This window comes from Camelus ferus, chromosome 7 (assembly GCF_009834535.1).
Source record: "Camelus ferus isolate YT-003-E chromosome 7, BCGSAC_Cfer_1.0, whole genome shotgun sequence".
NCBI lineage: Eukaryota > Metazoa > Chordata > Mammalia > Artiodactyla > Camelidae > Camelus > Camelus ferus.
Window position 1 is genome coordinate 38,816,440 of NC_045702.1, and position 16,732 is coordinate 38,833,171.

The 16,732-nt window shown below is 35.7% G+C and overlaps 1 protein-coding gene and 1 non-coding gene across 20 annotated transcripts in view; one reads left to right on the forward strand and one right to left on the reverse strand.

Annotated features, from left to right (window-relative positions):
• Window positions 1-16,732, reverse strand: part of BBS9 (Bardet-Biedl syndrome 9) — a 622,708-nt gene that overhangs the window by 312,322 nt on the left and 293,654 nt on the right. The gene's annotated exons all lie outside the window — the stretch shown is intronic.
• LOC116665157 lies at window positions 13,550-13,657 on the forward strand. The gene has a single exon (XR_004321718.1). It is a non-coding gene; the product is annotated as a U6 spliceosomal RNA (small nuclear RNA).

Genomic DNA, 16,732 nt, shown 5'->3' on the forward strand with positions numbered 1-16,732 from the left:
TCTCTAAGGCTTGTTAATCAGGGAGCTATACACTGATTTTCTTTTGTACCTTACTGAAAATGATAGAAAATTTGGTGATTTGAATAAAACATTTATAAAGTTACACTATGAGAAGGCAGAGGGAAAACAAAACTCATATGTAGCCCAGAAAATTCCAGTGTAAAAAGAGTAATTGATAAGTCCCCAACATGCCCTCAATTTTCCAGTACTTGGTACATGGTGGGTGTCCCGTAAATGCTGGCTGAATTGATGAACCTCAGAGTCAGTCCACCTAAAAATCCAGCACAACTAGGAGCCATACTAAACTGCCTCTTAAATTCTAGACACACTCAATCAGGCACTGTCAGGCTCCCAATTTGAATGGAACTCAAGTGATGTCACATGGAAACAACAGACCTACCTCAATATATCTGTCATCTACTTTAAAAAAAAAAAATCTCTCCAGTTCACCTTTAGCCACAGCTGCCTAACGCCAAGCTACAGACAGTTCTAATGACTACTGAAATGAATTTATTCTTCACATGGCTGCCCTTTGGTTAGAAAGACACTTAAAGTCTAGGGGAGACTTGGAAGCAGGCAAGAAATAGGGCATGCTTTCTACTCAATTATGTTATTTGTGATGGCATTTGCTGCAGACTACAACATGGCCAAGTCCTTGCAATAAGGAAGAAGAAAAAGTTTACCAGGTCTAAGCTTTTACTTTGCTGAAAAAGATCCAATTTGTATGCAAAAGAATTATTCTTTTACCAAAAACAATGTAATAAGGTTCAAAATGAAAAGAGAAAGGGCATAGAGATGATTTAAATGTCAGATAAGTATATAAGAAGTGTTTCATTATCTATGTGCTGAAACTTCAGCCAGATAAAAGAGAACTCTGGCTTCTTCAGAGGCATAGCAAGAATCTAATTCTTAGCTACTTTTGCTACTATGTTATTTTGTATAAATAGGATAGAAGACTGGATTACATTCGATTGTGCCTCACATGTAGTAAAACTTAAGATTCCCCAACAACATGCATTTAGCTGAAATTTCTAAACCAAATCCAAGATTAGAATACATTTTTAACCAGGCTACCATTTTGGGTAACTATAAAACAACAGAGAAAGTGTACCCATTCAGTGAAAAATTTCAGTCACTCAAGCTATTTATCTTCATAAAAAGAGAACTGCTAATTGCCTAAATCATCTGATGCTTTGAAACAGCAAGGTATGATTATTGTGACTCTCTGAAGCCATGATGGTTTTTCTGGTCTAGAAGTATAATTTTCCTTGACACCAATCTACACTTGTCAAATGCCTTGAAAATTCATATAAAACTGGTTTTAGAAAAATAAATTATTCCTGAGAAATTTCTTTGTACTATATACTGTCAAAACAACCCTCACTTGAAAAAAAAAAAAAAAACCCTCACTTTCATTCTTTCTTTCTTAATGTTCTTCCCAGGAGAATATAAAATGTAGGCAGTACTGGAATATAGACTTTGGCTGGGTCTTTTAAAATATATACGATTGATACATAAAAATGTTAAATGAGAAAGACAATAAATCATTTACAAGTGACATACAGACAAATTTTGCTATTTCAGCAAAGTTTATTTACCAAATAGACATGTAACTTAATCAGCTGAAGGGAAACTAACTTCAATGATTGGCTAATATAAGGCTAAAAATACAACTGATCTCAAACCTGGTTACTATTTTTTACCCATCCCCCGACACCAGGTGACCAAATTTTTACCCCTTTCCATAAGATTATAATCCTATAGCCAAGTGAAACCCAAATTTTTAAAATAATAATTAATGGACTTTGTACAAAGAACAATGAACGCTCTCACGACCACAGTTGCTCATTAAACAGATCACTGTTAAAGCTGGAATCTATGGTTGGCAATGTCAGAGCTCATTTTACAAACCCTGGAGAATGCCACAGTTATCACTGCCCAAAAACAACATCCACAAGGTCTGATCTGAATAGTTTCTAAGTTTAGAATGTTTCAGGCCACATTCTTACATCAGACATGTCAGTAATTATGTAGCCATCCACAGAACCTTGAGTGCCATCTCCAATGAGGGGAAATGATGGATATATGGGCAGTTGGCAGCTGTTCTAAGAACATTCCTTAGCAAATGCTAAGACAAATTATTCTGTGTAATCAATTGAGACATGCTGATAATCCATTCAAAGGTAAAAAGAGACTGGAGACCTCAACAATGCTAACGAGGCTACTGATCACTTCCTTGGTTCTAGAATTTGAGTGAATGTGACATGCTCACAATTAAGTGAAACTGTCAAGTTTTTTCTTTCTATGAATATTCTTTTAAAACACCTGGTTTTTCAAAAGAGTCTATTTCTCTTGAACACCTGTGTTTTTTAATCACTGTTGCATTTTTAGATAAAATACATAGTTATGTATCACTACTATCTGGTAGTACTTTGGCAAGATATATACAGGTCTATATGGCCTAGACTATATGGAAATAATATAAAAGGCAATGAATGGAACTGCCTGGGTTCATATGAAGTGAAACTAGGGTAAACTACAAGCATTTCTACAATTACAGACTGTAGGCACATTATAATTGTAAGTGGCTTTGCTGAGGATACGCTGTACCTGATTTCTGCTATTTTGTAAACTTCTCCAGGTCAGAGACTTTTTTATTATTTTCCATACCCTTCCCATAGTCTCTGGCTCACAGCAGGCACTCAATGAGTGTCTGTTGTACTGAAGTAAATTTAAAAGCCTGATAACTCAGTAGCACAAGTATCCACTAAGACGGCAATTTACAGGAATACTACCTGGGCAATGGAAGTCCATCTCCTATATTCCAGGAGAACAAGACCAAGGTCTACCACTTTTGAAAAGTTTTTAAAGGCTATGTTATTTGTTGGGTCTACCATAGGTAGTAAATTTAAATTAACTATACTCTAAATCCATGCCTTCCAAATGTAGTATTACATTACAATGATCTACTAAATTCATTCAGGCCTTTACTGCTAAGTTTATGTAGTGTCATAAAGTCTGTAATTTAACTTTAAAATACATCATCATAGACAAGGTCATATGATGAGACAATGTGAATCAGCTTAATCTACACTCTAGAGCAGAGTGTCTCAGTCTCCTCTTAATGATCTTTGGGGCCAAATGATTCTTTGATGTGGCGAGCTGTCCTGGGCTCTGCTGGAAGTGTAGCAGCACCCCTGGACTCTACACACTAGATATCAATAGCACCCTCTCTCCAGTTTTGACAACCAAAAATGCCTCCAGACATTGCCAAATGTCTCCTTGGGGACAAAATCACATTTAGAATCACTTGCTTGATACTCTGAGAACAGAGATTGTGTTCTGTCTTATTTATCACTGTGTCCCAGCATTTTGTACAGGTCCTAACACATAGCAGAGATCAACAAATATCTGTTCATTTTGAACTGAAATAAAGCCCTTCTGGTGTATCCTGGAAGGGTAGTTATTGGCTTAATACTACTACCAGAAGCTTCTCTCAGAAGTAGAGCTAGTACTTAGCATACCAGTTGCGATGCCCAGCAAATAGCACATTTCCTTAATTCCGTAATGCACTTTGCTCATTAGGTGCCTTCTTCTGCCCTCCATACATATTTTCATGTTTTTCAAATCTGGATGTATCTTATAGTGCCTGTGTTCATTTAACATGCTAGTTTTCCTTTTTATCTTTCAAAGTGTTCAACTCAATAGTGTGCCTTAAAATTAACAGCTCAGAATCCACTGAATATATTTTTCACTGGGTATTTTGTTTGGAATGATACCTCCCAATGCCAGAGTTTTCATCCAGTTTGCAGAAAACAACTGTTCCAAGAGCACTCCCTGGCTGCCCCTTTTGGGGCACTGTCTTACTTTCACAGAGGTCCCCTCATCCTCCCTCGTGCTTCCTAGTGGGACCTACTGTAGGGCCAAGAATGAGTTCTTTCACACGATGCTCATAACCAAAACGTGCAGTAGAGTTGCTAGGTTCACTCTAACCATGATGAAACTGAGTCTCTGAAAGGTTCAAAAGACTGTCTACAAACATGCAGCCAGATTCAAACCCAGACCTGTCTAGTCACAAAGCCCATTTTTCTCAACTTCACACACTGCTTCACCAGACTACAGCTCTCTGGAGCTAGAAAATTCACTTCTGCAAATTTTTCATGTATTTGTTCATGCTTTCAATGAAAAAATGCATTCTGGAAAGGTAATAAAATGTATTTCTTTTGAATAGAGGCTAAGATTGATTTACCTTAATAAAAAATAAAATGTATGTTTATTCAGTCTATTCAACAAACATCAACTGAGCATCCACTGGGTGCTAGGTGCTGTATTGACCTTAAAGGAGTAATAAATGTGGCTCAGTGAGGGACCAAAATGGGGTAGGGGGGATAAGGCATACAACTAATAAACATTTTGTGAGATAGTGACATTTTTCAGCATTACAAAAATAATTCTAATGACTATTTTCAAAGTGATCTTCAACTATAAAACTAGCCAAAAGACAGTAAATATCTATGTAAATTTCTAATACGAACTAGAATTAAATAAAAAGGAAAAAAATCCATGGTGGTTTCAGTCCTGGCATCAGTATTCTAAATTTAAACTTTCTCTGTTAAAACATACAAATAAAAATGAAAACAAAACAGGGTAACTGAGAAAAAATTTAAAATTTTGCTCAGCAAAAAAAGAAAAAAACAAGAATAAAAAAACTACGAACATAAGCAAGTAAAGGTAGTATATATTAAAATGAAATCTTTTCTTGAAATGTCCAGGTTTAGATTTGATCAGGTAAGAGGTCCCTCTAATTCCAACACATTTTTTCCTTCGTTCAAAGAAGCTGAAATAGGGTATATATTGAAGACAGTATCTGATGAGAGAGGTATATGGGTTACAAGCTAGTTTTAAAAATAACTCACTTTCTAGTTTACTTAAATAAATCAAACAGGTGTCACAGTTTAAAATCAGAATCCTCCAATAGAGTCCATTTACCAGAAATCTGAATCCATTTTTAAAGAATAACAAGAGGAAAAGATTATCATCACACCAGTAACTGATGCACACAGACATTTTTTGTTTAAATTCTTGGTATTAATACCCCAAAACGTGATAACGAGCTGAATTTGGATAAAATAACAGGTATCACACCAAACCATCCAGAGAAGACATTTTTAATCTGAGGATAGAATGCCATCTTGGCACTTTCAGGACGTGCATGAGTGATGGGAAAGATTATAGTTTAGTTTGTGAACACTCAGGAAATAGTTCTTTGTTTCAGTTCTCTAGCATTTTATCATGCAGCCATCATTGTGAGTTTCCTAAGAACACCTTAGAAAAATCGGGTTTAGTAATCATTAGAAAAATTAAGATTTGATGGTTAAAAAACAATTTTATGAAAGATTATACATGTTATTGGGGAACCGCTCACCACAAAACTTTTGGGATATCAGAAATCCGTTCTGGCAGGAATCTGAAAATGATGAGCTGGCCAGTCACATCTTAGTTTACCAATATTCAGGACAACTGGATTTTTCTCTGGTTTTATAACAGCTTTTGCTTGAATAGAGACAGAAGCAATAGGAAGATCTAGGTCATCTACACTACTTTGAAAAGATATTAAATATTCAAGTTTTCCTTCCACTTACTGAAGAAAAACTCAGAGTCTACTTCAGCAACAGAGTTAGCATCAGATTCACTTAAAAGGGGGTTGGGGCCAAATCTCTAGACCAATCTTCTACTAGTTGACTCTTCTACCAATCAAATTTAATTTCTTTCAAGATGAGAAATATTAACTAGAAAAAATCTTAACTAGAAAACAAAGTTTTCCATAACATTATAGACCAAAGATTCTTTAACAGTTTGTCATTATGGGAATTTCAACTGGTTATTTTCATTTAAAGAAGTCTATCCTGAACATTATAAGGTATCTCAGATATGTTCACACATATATTATCAATCAGTACTAATGTTCTGCTGAACATCAAGCAAACTCCATTCCCTAATATGAAACTACTTATCTAGAATCCAATGAATTCCTTTCCTCTGGATAGAAATAAACTCTAAAATTAATGAGACCAAGAGGAGAAGACTTTAGCAATTACAGAATCAAAACTGGAGGGCTAGATCATAAGACATTTTTTATATCACACAACAGTGCATTATTCCATGTCTCCATTCCCTAGATTGTATGTTCTTTGAGAACCAGGACTACCTCCTTATTTAAAGCTCATGACACTAAATATTCAATACATTCATCTGAATTCAACTGAATTGAATTTGAAAAAACCTTCAAAATTATCTAGTCTAAGTTCCTTATTTTTTATACATATAAAAAATGCTAAGACCCAGAAAGATTCAGTGACTTGCCTAAAATCACACAGAAGGTTAGTATTAGAACCAGGGCACATCCACACCCTGCTTTAAGGATTTTACCTACATTCTCTCATTAACTATTCACAACAATCTTTCAAAACCAAGTGGGGCAAGCATCTATGTCCCCATTTTATGAGGAAGAAAGTGCAAAATGCCAAGGTCACATGGGAGGTTTAGAAGCATATTAAACTCAGAACTCCATGCCTTACCTTTTATTCTTAAGGCACAGAGAATTTAAAACATGCCACTCTGCACCTACAAGGAACAAGCGAGGAAGGGGGAAGTGAATCTAGACCAAGTGTTTAAGAAGATGGGATGGCACAGAAGTGGGGAACACAGATGTTGCATAAAAAGAAATAGATATAAGGGGCACAGGTGCAGGTGGCCAGAAGGAGGAGGAAACCTTGAGGCTGGTAGTGGCAGGTCTCTCTATAAAATGGAATCATAGGCTCTGTTTTGACTTTCCATTTTCTCAGAAACTTAGTAATTTTCTTCACTGTCAAAATTTTATAACTTGTATAGCTGATTTCATCTATAGTTTATAGTCTATCACATCTCTGACATTGATGATTATTTCCCCTGGGATCAGTAAGCTATGATATTCAGAGATTAAGTTGAGATGCTATGCTTATAGAAGAGCCTGAGCCTCTACCCTAACCCTTTCTCAAGTTGGGCAAAAAATGTTACCTGACTGTTGAGAACAACACAACTCATAAAGGGCAGAGACCAAGACACATCACCTGGCCATTCTGGCCAGAGTTTACTGGAATGAAGGGGATCAAAACATGGGCATGGAATAAAAGAGGAAAAGAAATGGCCCAGACCACTTCTAGCAGCAAAAATTTGTCTAAAGATTGCTTGATGTGGCAGAAAGAACAGAGGCCTATTAGTTAACAGTTTGAGCCCCAGTTTTGCTGTTTAGCTTAGACAGGTCATTCTCTTTTTCTCAATGATTCTCATTTTCCTACTGTAAAAAATAGCAAACTAATATTAACTTGCCTCATGGAATTATTATAAGGGCCAACTAAAATAATGTATGTAATAGCATTTAGTAAACTGTGAGATACAATACAAATGTTAGCTGTCATTGTACTAGAAGAATAAGAAACTTAACATCTCCAAATATTCTTAATTAATATCCTCCAAACCGAGGCCTACAATTCAACTAATTCACCAGGAAAAAATATAAAATTCAGTTTATCTGGAAAAAAAATAGCATGTGAAACAAACTACCATTTAAGAAATGGGGATATCAGCGAATTACAATTAATCCTTAACATCTGTCCTTAAAGAATGCTATTTAAGAGTAAAGATTCGCCAGGTTATACAGGAGTAGAGGGGATAGTCAATAGTCACAAGGTGAGGATCAAAGGATTTTCAATAACAAAAAATTTTATAGAAAGAATTGTTGCTTTCTGTAACACTGGTATTGAATTTCAGTATCTAAAACAAAATATAGTCATTGGCTTGGGACATTCACATGATGAAGACATTGGGTAAGAAACTACCCAACAAATCACACACTCAATTTGTTCTCAGTAAAAGACATTACTGGCTAAGACAATGAAGCATGTTTTCTTGGTTGGTGAGAGCACCTGTGAGTATCAACGCTGGTCTCAAGCAGCTGGAGAGAGTTAGAAAAAAAAAATAAGGTTTCCCCTGAGAATTCCCATTTTTGCCTGAATGGTACCAGGGCCACCTCTGAACAGGCAACTGGCTTGCTACACAGAGAGAAATTACTGGGGGAAAAAAACCCAGGATTTCTTTTAGCATCTATCTAAACAACAACAAATACAGTAAGAGCTGGCTTCTAATTTGGGTGAGGGAGAATAGGCTCTTTGTTCCCCAAACCTCACAATTCTGAAACAAACCTATGTCTTAAAATCCACACAGTCAAAGGTTAGGTGAAGATCCCTGAATATGTAAAAATAAGAAATGACACAATATTGGAGTTAATTCGCTTTAAAAAATGATTCTTAACAGAATCCCTTTTATGTTCAGCAACTTCCTAAGTGCACCAAAAATAGAACTTGATTTAAACAAACTTCATTCCTTTACAGCTTTTTCTCAGGAGCACACTGATGCAACTGAATAGGAGATTCTCTGACTGCTGGCTGAATCCCTCACTCCAGCACTTCCTCTCCCAGGGACCCTCTCTGGGGCTGCCCAGACACACATCCATGAGGAGACCATTTATAGCCCACTTGAATATTATGAATTTGAGGTGCTGTGACAGTACCTTTATTCCAAGGTTGCTCCTGACTGTAAGCTAAAAAAATAATTTAGCCTAGATGATTTAGACTGAGAGGAAAATAATACTCTGCCCCAGACTCAACTTTGGCAGCCTTGAACAGCAAGGTTAAATTATGTCCCTAAATTTTGGAGAAGACAGAGACCACTTTGGTTGCTCCCCCACCGTATCCACACCCCTCCACAAAAAACATAAAAAAGATTAATTTCTCAAGTTAGGAAATCAGGCTTCAACCCACCATTGTGTGGTCATAAGAATTACACCCAACTATTCATGAGTTATTAGGCACTGGATTCAATCAGTGAGTGAATTCATCTTTTTTCCAGTGGCTATCTCCACTGCAGCAAAGAACTGGCAAAATGAACAATTTGGTAAAGCGAGTCAATGGTCTTCTTAAGGTTCACACCTAATCAACTATTTAATTTTGGATTTGAATGTATTCAACTAATTTGACCATACCTTCCCACTCATGTCAGGTTGTTATTCACTATATCACATCATGTCCACCTTATAAAGACTCAAGAGAAAAATTCCTCTCAGACCTCAGTATTAGGAAAGTCAATCTGCTATTGAAAAACCAAACAATAACAAAAAATAACATCCAAACAAATTAAAAAAAAAAAAACTAAAACAAGGGTAAAACGTGTCCTCTGTTCCTTTAAAACATTAAGAATCTTAAACGATTGTGATCCCAACTTGGTGCTGTTGCAAATAAGTCAAATCTGTGGTCCATTTCTAGCAATGTAGGAATATTTTATATATATATATATTTCCATCCAAACTATTTGAGACTTGTTTAGAAATCTACTTTGATTTAATGTACTTATGTCTAGATTTTCCAAGGTACTACTGAGATGACTCTTCTGATTAATAACAATTTCTTGCTGAATGTAATTTAAACGGCTTATGTCAGGCTAAGCACAATAAAAGTAGTATCAATTCAGCTCAATTAACATTAGCAAATATTTAAGCGTCAGTCCAAAAATAAGTCTCATTTCAGAACTTTTTCCTCCATATCACCTTAATATTAATGCCAGTAATGTTGATCATTTACTTTGTGTCTGATACTTTGCCTCAAAAAGAAGGTTCTTGTCTTTGAAAGCTTAAAGGTGACAGTAACTAGTTTAAGATTAAACTAGCATCTATTAAATCAAAGAAAATATTACACAGTACTGAATTCAGTGGTAAACTTCAAAGTGTTTCCTGTAAGTGATCTTGATGAGCTTAATAAATGAAGGCTGGAGTTCTCAGTAAAGACTCACTAAAGGTTGCAGAACCTAAATTAGTCCTGTCAAAGAAGACTAGAGTTGATTCCAGGTAAGGCATGTATGTCAGAGAAGGCATAGAGATAAGACTATGTTTTCATAGGCCAACAATACCATGTTTTCATAGGCTACTGATGAGAGCTGTATGAAAAAAGCAAAAGTTAAAAATTGAAAGTTCTGCAAATTTTTATTATGGAAGGACATAATGAATCAAATCAAAGATCTGAGCTTGGTACCTCCAAAGTCTAAGAAGGGTGTCCAGTTTTTCCAACATGGGCCAGGTCAATACAGAATGTAACTACTTCTCTTTATAGAGTGTAAGGATTTTCTACTCAAGGTCAAGGACCAAATTATTTAAGGCAGGCTACCAATTATCAAACATTTCAGTCTATGTTTAGGCTATTTCCCAGAACAAAATAAAGGTGTTTATTCTTCATTTATAATTCATGACTTACTCAAACTATGAGAGTAAAATTAAAACTGCCACTTCTCTTGATTTCAATCTGGAATCCAGTTCACTAATCCACCGTTAAATAGGGATAAATAACATACTTTTATCCAAAGGAAGTGAACAAATCCCATTTCCATTGCAGAGCAGCCCAAAAACAAAAGTGATAAAGTGTGTGTGGCCCAGACAACAGAGGGTCTTCACCTCTGAAAGCCACTGAAGCACAAGTGCTTTAAGTCCCAACATTTCTGCCAAAGTCCATAGAACCTGGAAAGATACAGGTTTAATACCATGTAATTTCAACTGAACTGGAATAATGTGGTTTCTAACATAGTTTCAGCAGGCAAATTTAAGGCTGACTAACTCTTAAATTGAAAGAAACATTTTCTAAAATTAGTAATTAGAGGAGGGAAAAGACCAGCATAATTAGAAGCTCTAAAACTCACTACTAAACATAATATTATTTCCAGGATATCCTTTTTTGTCTCAATTATACAACTGTATTTTCTATTTTGAGCCATCCTTCATGGCATCTCATCTATATTATTAGTTAAACTTAAAAAATAGCCCACTATGGCTTTTGAAAATAGAGCCCTTTTTATCTAGATTTTAAAAAGAAGAAAGAGTTACAACCAAAGGATCGATCACAATGGATACATGAGCATCAGTGATAGACTTTTCTCCCATCCAGAGCAACACAGTAGTCAACTGACAGGAAGAACCTCCCTCTGCCACTCAGTAAGCATCAGAACATAAATGGAAGTTTCTCCATTTCCCTCCTCTTTGTTTCTCAGTCTCTAAAATGAAGATAAATCATACTTGACCATTTTCTTTAAGAAAATATGAGAATTGAAAAGATATTTGTTTTTTCAAGAATGAACTCTGTGATTAAAAAAAATCACAATTTAGTATCAGCCTCTGCTTACTCCAATCTCTGCTTTTCCTGATCTATTTCACTATTAGCTACTACTCCAGCTGCTGCTTCATATACTTACATAAGAGTTCAAGATATTGACATTAATAAGCCAATTTTCCAATAAAAAGTGTCCCAATCTGCAGGGTCCATATCCCTCCCAACTTTGCTATTAAAAATGCCAACTAGCTGAAAACCTCAACATCGTATTTAACTCAGTTTTCCTGATCCACTTCATTAAGACCCCCCAAGTACTTTCAATTTTGCCTTCAAACTATCTCCCCATATTCCTATCCTCCTCTCCAATCCAACTATCATTACCTCTCCTCAAATCACTTCTAGGTTACTGAAATAGACTTCAGCTAAACTGAAACAGGGGGGCGAAATTCACTCAGATTATGCTACCTAGAGAGAGCCATTATTAATATTGTTTGAAAACATCTTTTCATACAATTCTAAGACTAGCTACATATGTATAGACACAAATGTAGACAAGAGTATGTGAATGGTATCATACAATAAATATACCATGTAATTTAACTCTAAAATGTCATTTTCTGTACTTGTGTGTCCTGACTGATCTTCCTATCCTTATTTTATAGAGAAAGACATATACATTGAAGTTACAGGTCTTTCCCATGCTATGGAACAATTTAATAATGATATCCAAAGTCTTCCCAATCTTCACAGTGTTTACTTTACCTAATCTCAACTTTGTTACTCTCCTGTATCAGCCTCTTCATCACAAATAATTTGGTCCATTCATCATCTCCCAGACTCCTCAAGAATTTTCCATTACCATACATTAACTTCTATTCTTCCTTCTGATTATAAGTCCTTTTTATGTCTTCTCAAATGTGTGCCCTTCCCTCAAAATTAAACACAAGTCTCACCTTCATTTATATATTCACTATTCATTCATTCAACATATAATTTACCATGCATCTACTATGTCCCAGTGCTAAAGATTCAGAATTGAACAATGCACACACCAGCCCCGCCCCTAAGCAATTTACCCACTAATGGCCAAGAAAGACAACTAAACAAGTGATAACACAAAAATGTGATAAACATTAGGTCAAGGTACATGACAGAAAACTTTGTGGCACCTATCAGAAAAAACTCCTCTGTGAGGCTTTGAGAAGACATCTGGCTCATGATGTCTCCTCCCAGATCAGAATTCCTCTGGCACTTATTTATAACCTACGCTGTTCATTTTGAAACTTAGTCTGTGCTCTCTTACACTGTAATTTACCTTTGGGGTACAAAGGTCCTTCTTCATTTAAACAGTCAAGTTCCTTACAAATAAATAACTTTCTTTATCCTTCTTTTGTGTTCCTATAAATTAGTACAGAGCAGAAAATAAATAATAGTGTATTCTTACTGCTGCTGCTAACACTATGAAATAAAAATTTGGCTGTGACTAGTTATTGCATGCTTCTAATAAGAATTCAGAAGAACTTTCATCATTTACAGCTATCCTTCATATTTCTAAGTTGTTTCTAGAGTTTACAGTTTAGGCAACTCTCAACTGAGACTTTCCTCTCTACTGAGCATTACCACTTAAAAACAATGCTGTGACTCCTCCTGCTAAGTTGAGCCCTGCAGGGCTAATAGTCAGCAAGCCTGGTACCCAGTGGTCTGAAATCGTTCCCAAAAACTAAATAAATAACTGCTTGCTACATTGTATAGCCAAACTCTGAACCTACTCTGATTGGATTGCTTGGTAACATTGATTTCAGGAATGTCAATTATTAGTAAATGAACAGTAAAGCAACATTATCAATCAAGAATAAATTATGTTTGGAGAAAATAAGAACATATTTAAATAGCTCCCAAAACACTAATATCAACTTTGCTTCTCTTGCCTATTTGGAAGAGCAAGCTACTTTGACTGTTTTTACAGACTTGTCAAGATTATCTAAATGAAAGTTTACAGTCATAAAAGCAAAATATGTGGCTCTAATGAACCATATTCTGATTAATGTAGAGTTAAAAGAAAAATAAAACAATCAACAAACCTGGAATCATCTTGCAAGTTAAAAAAAAATTACAAATAAATTGCTCACAAATCTTCCTGATTGTTCTGACTAAGTCAAAGCTTCTGGTAGGAACACTTTTTATTCTGAAACAAAATTACATTTAATGTACTTTTTTGTGTTTCCTTTCTTGAACATTTGAAATTCTTACTCTTTTTCAGTTAAATAGATAGTTCTAACTCTGTTGCACCTTGCGTCAGCTACTATATTCTATTTAATAGAATTCTATAGTATTCTACAAGAATTGTTAGAATTACCGTAACTGTGTTCACTTCAGCAGCACATATACTAAAATTGGAATAATACAGAGAAGATTAGCATGGTCCCATCACAAGAATTACCATGGCCATGCTAATTCCACAACAGAAAACTATAGTGACTCCCAATTGCTTCCCAAATGAATAATAACATTATAAAAACTGGAATTTTCCTAAAAACCCTAACTTTTCATTCAGCATAGAGGTTTGTAACTTGGGCCCAAGAATGGGCTTCAGGGTTTGGTAAACACTCTGAAACTGAAAATAACATTTTGCATGTTTTTATAGATTATTCTGTAGGAAACAGCCCAAAGCTTTCAAAGTCCCACTGGAGACTCTGACCTCAAAAAAGGTTCACAAGTATAGTAATTTTAATATTCTACTTTCATCACCTCCATCATATTTAATGATCCACATCCATTATTATTTCACAGATCTGGAATTTCTAGCAAAGTCAAGTAAACCTACCTACTGCCCTGAAGCAAGAGACATATGATTTCCTTCACTTAAAATGCCCTAACACTCACAAAGCTCTCTTTGAGATTTTCTCTTCCACCACTCCTCACTGGATCTTACCGACCCAATTCACCATGATGTACCAGTGTTAACCAATCTTCAACTGTGGACTGATAGCACAGCTAACTAACTGGTTAAGGACAATAGGCCAGCCTGCTTGAACTAATGTGGACAAATGTGTTCACAGGGGTTTTTCTATGATACATTTCCCAAGTAAACATGTTACACTTTCCTCACAAGTATTGAAATAAAATAATTTTAGTGATAAAAGCTAGAATAATAGGATATTTTAAGGCAGGCTGGGTCTTATGCCACCCTTTATGTCACACCACATCAGTGTCCAGCTCCATTTTTTTATGAGATGATCTTTAGTTATAAAATGAATCCCAGTAATGATTTCTTTAAATTTACACAGAAGTAATCAATGTTAAAATTCATAAATAATATGTGCAATCTTGAATGAAGGAAGGAAATGTTGCTTTTCTCTCTTTGTTATCACTTCAGTTTTACTTTGGTGCAAGTTACTTGACAAACCTAACAGACAACCCAACTATTTTTAGGTTCTTAGCAGAATATAAGTGACAAATAAAACAAATTTTCACATCTCACATTGAATGTTCCAACTTTTTGGATCTCTTATAAGAAATTTAGGACTAATGAATGAATGAAGAGTAAAGCAACCCACAGAAAAGTCAAACTGGTAAATTAGAAGAACTTTTTTTTAACAAGAATTTTAATAATCAACAAGCCATGATTAATATTTCCTGGCCTTTTTTTTTTTCATTTCTCAGATGACTTCTCACTTCTTCCAAAAACCAGACAAATAAACAAAACCAAAACATAACACAATGCATTCTGTAAGTTTCAACTGATATTCTCTCCTCAGTCCTGACCTGTTAGCTCTTGTGTTTGCACAACTTGTGGTCACCACACAAACTTTAATGAATTAGCTAATGCACTCCTAGAAACACACTGCTTACTTTCCATGATTAAAATGTCCATAGTCAATAACATAGCTATGGTGAACAACTAATGCTATACTTGCTTATGCACAGAGCTTCAGGACACTGTGTCAATAACAGAACTGCCACTGGCCTGTTAAACCCATGTAATCAAGAGAATCTTTCTTATTCTTCTTAAAATTGAAGTTCTGACATTCACAAAAGCCTTCTTAAGTGATAATCTCTATTGTGAGATATTATGGTGTGCATATGTATGCTAAAATTATATCTGCTTTAAAGCAGTAGGACTTACAGAATGTATGCTTTCAGGGAGCGTAAGTTCAAAAGGACTTTTCTCTTTGATACACATTTTTATCCTTATTCCATGTAGAAACTTATTTTAAGGGCCTCTAGTTTTCCTCCATTGAGACAGGCTGACTCAATCAGTTATGGCTAGGATGGGTATAGCAACAATAGTGATGATGACGGCTAATATTTACTGACTGCTCATTGTATGTCAAGCTCTTCTCAAAGTTTTTAGGTGTATCTACTCACTTAAACCTCTCAACAATCCCTCTGAGACCAAAGATGTACCATTATTATCACCAATTCATGGTCAAGAAAACAGAGGTATTAAGAAGTTGTATCATTTGCTTAAAGCCACAATGCTAGGATGTAGAATGGTCCACTTGAACCTGGAGAGCTCATTTTCAGAACTAGTGTTCTCTGTCTCTAGGCTATAATGGGTCTCCATGTAAACTTGTTAATTTCCTTTTCTGTTTTTATAAGAATCTGAACCTAACAGCTATCAAGATTACACATTAGCATACAGGTTATTTTTGAATTCTAATAGATACTTTATTTGTACAAAATCTCATGCTGAGATATAATTTTTTTTAGGTTTATATGACAAGACAATTGGGGTGGGGCTTTGTATCAGTATAGGTTTAATCAAGAAAACTAGGAACCAGAGGGAGGGTATAGTTCAAGTGGTAGAGTGCGTGCTTAGCAGGCATGAGGTCCTGGGTTCAATCCCCAGCACCTCCCCTAAACATAAATAAATAAACCTAATTACCTCCCCCCACCCACACACAAAAAATGACTTTAAAGAAAACTAGGAACCATTTCAAGTACTCATAGTTCAAGGATTTAATAGGTGTGGAGGAGCTCAGAAGCCAGATGGGGGTGGGTGGTGAGGTCACCTAGAGATTAGCAGCAGTAGGAAGCTACTACCACATACCTCACAGATTGGAGGGTTAATAGAAAGAAGCAGAGATATCAGAGCCCAGGGGATCAGGATCACTAATGGCAGGTTTGTTTATAGAGAGAGCTGGAGCCCTGGAGGAAATGCAGCCACTAATGAGCTGCTGCTGAAAGCAGATGAGGAAGGGGAAAAACACTGACATCAAAATTTCTGCTGCCTTAAGGTCTCCTACCAGTGCCTCTCAGGATCCTGAGAGATGTAGCCCACAGCCCTCTGTGACACAGAGCCTAGCTGTAAAAGGGTGAGGAATGGTTCAGGAACCACTTAGGTTTCCTCCGTGGCTTTGTTACCTAAATAAATAGTCAAAGTTCTAGTCCAAATACTATCCAAGAGTAAAGACTTCTTAAGCAAAAGTCCCATAAATTCACCAAAAACAGATATTTCACACTTTAATTATATAAAATAGAAAAATTATTGTCTGTCAATGTTCTTTTGGAAAGGCCAACAAAATTTTATAAATATAACATTA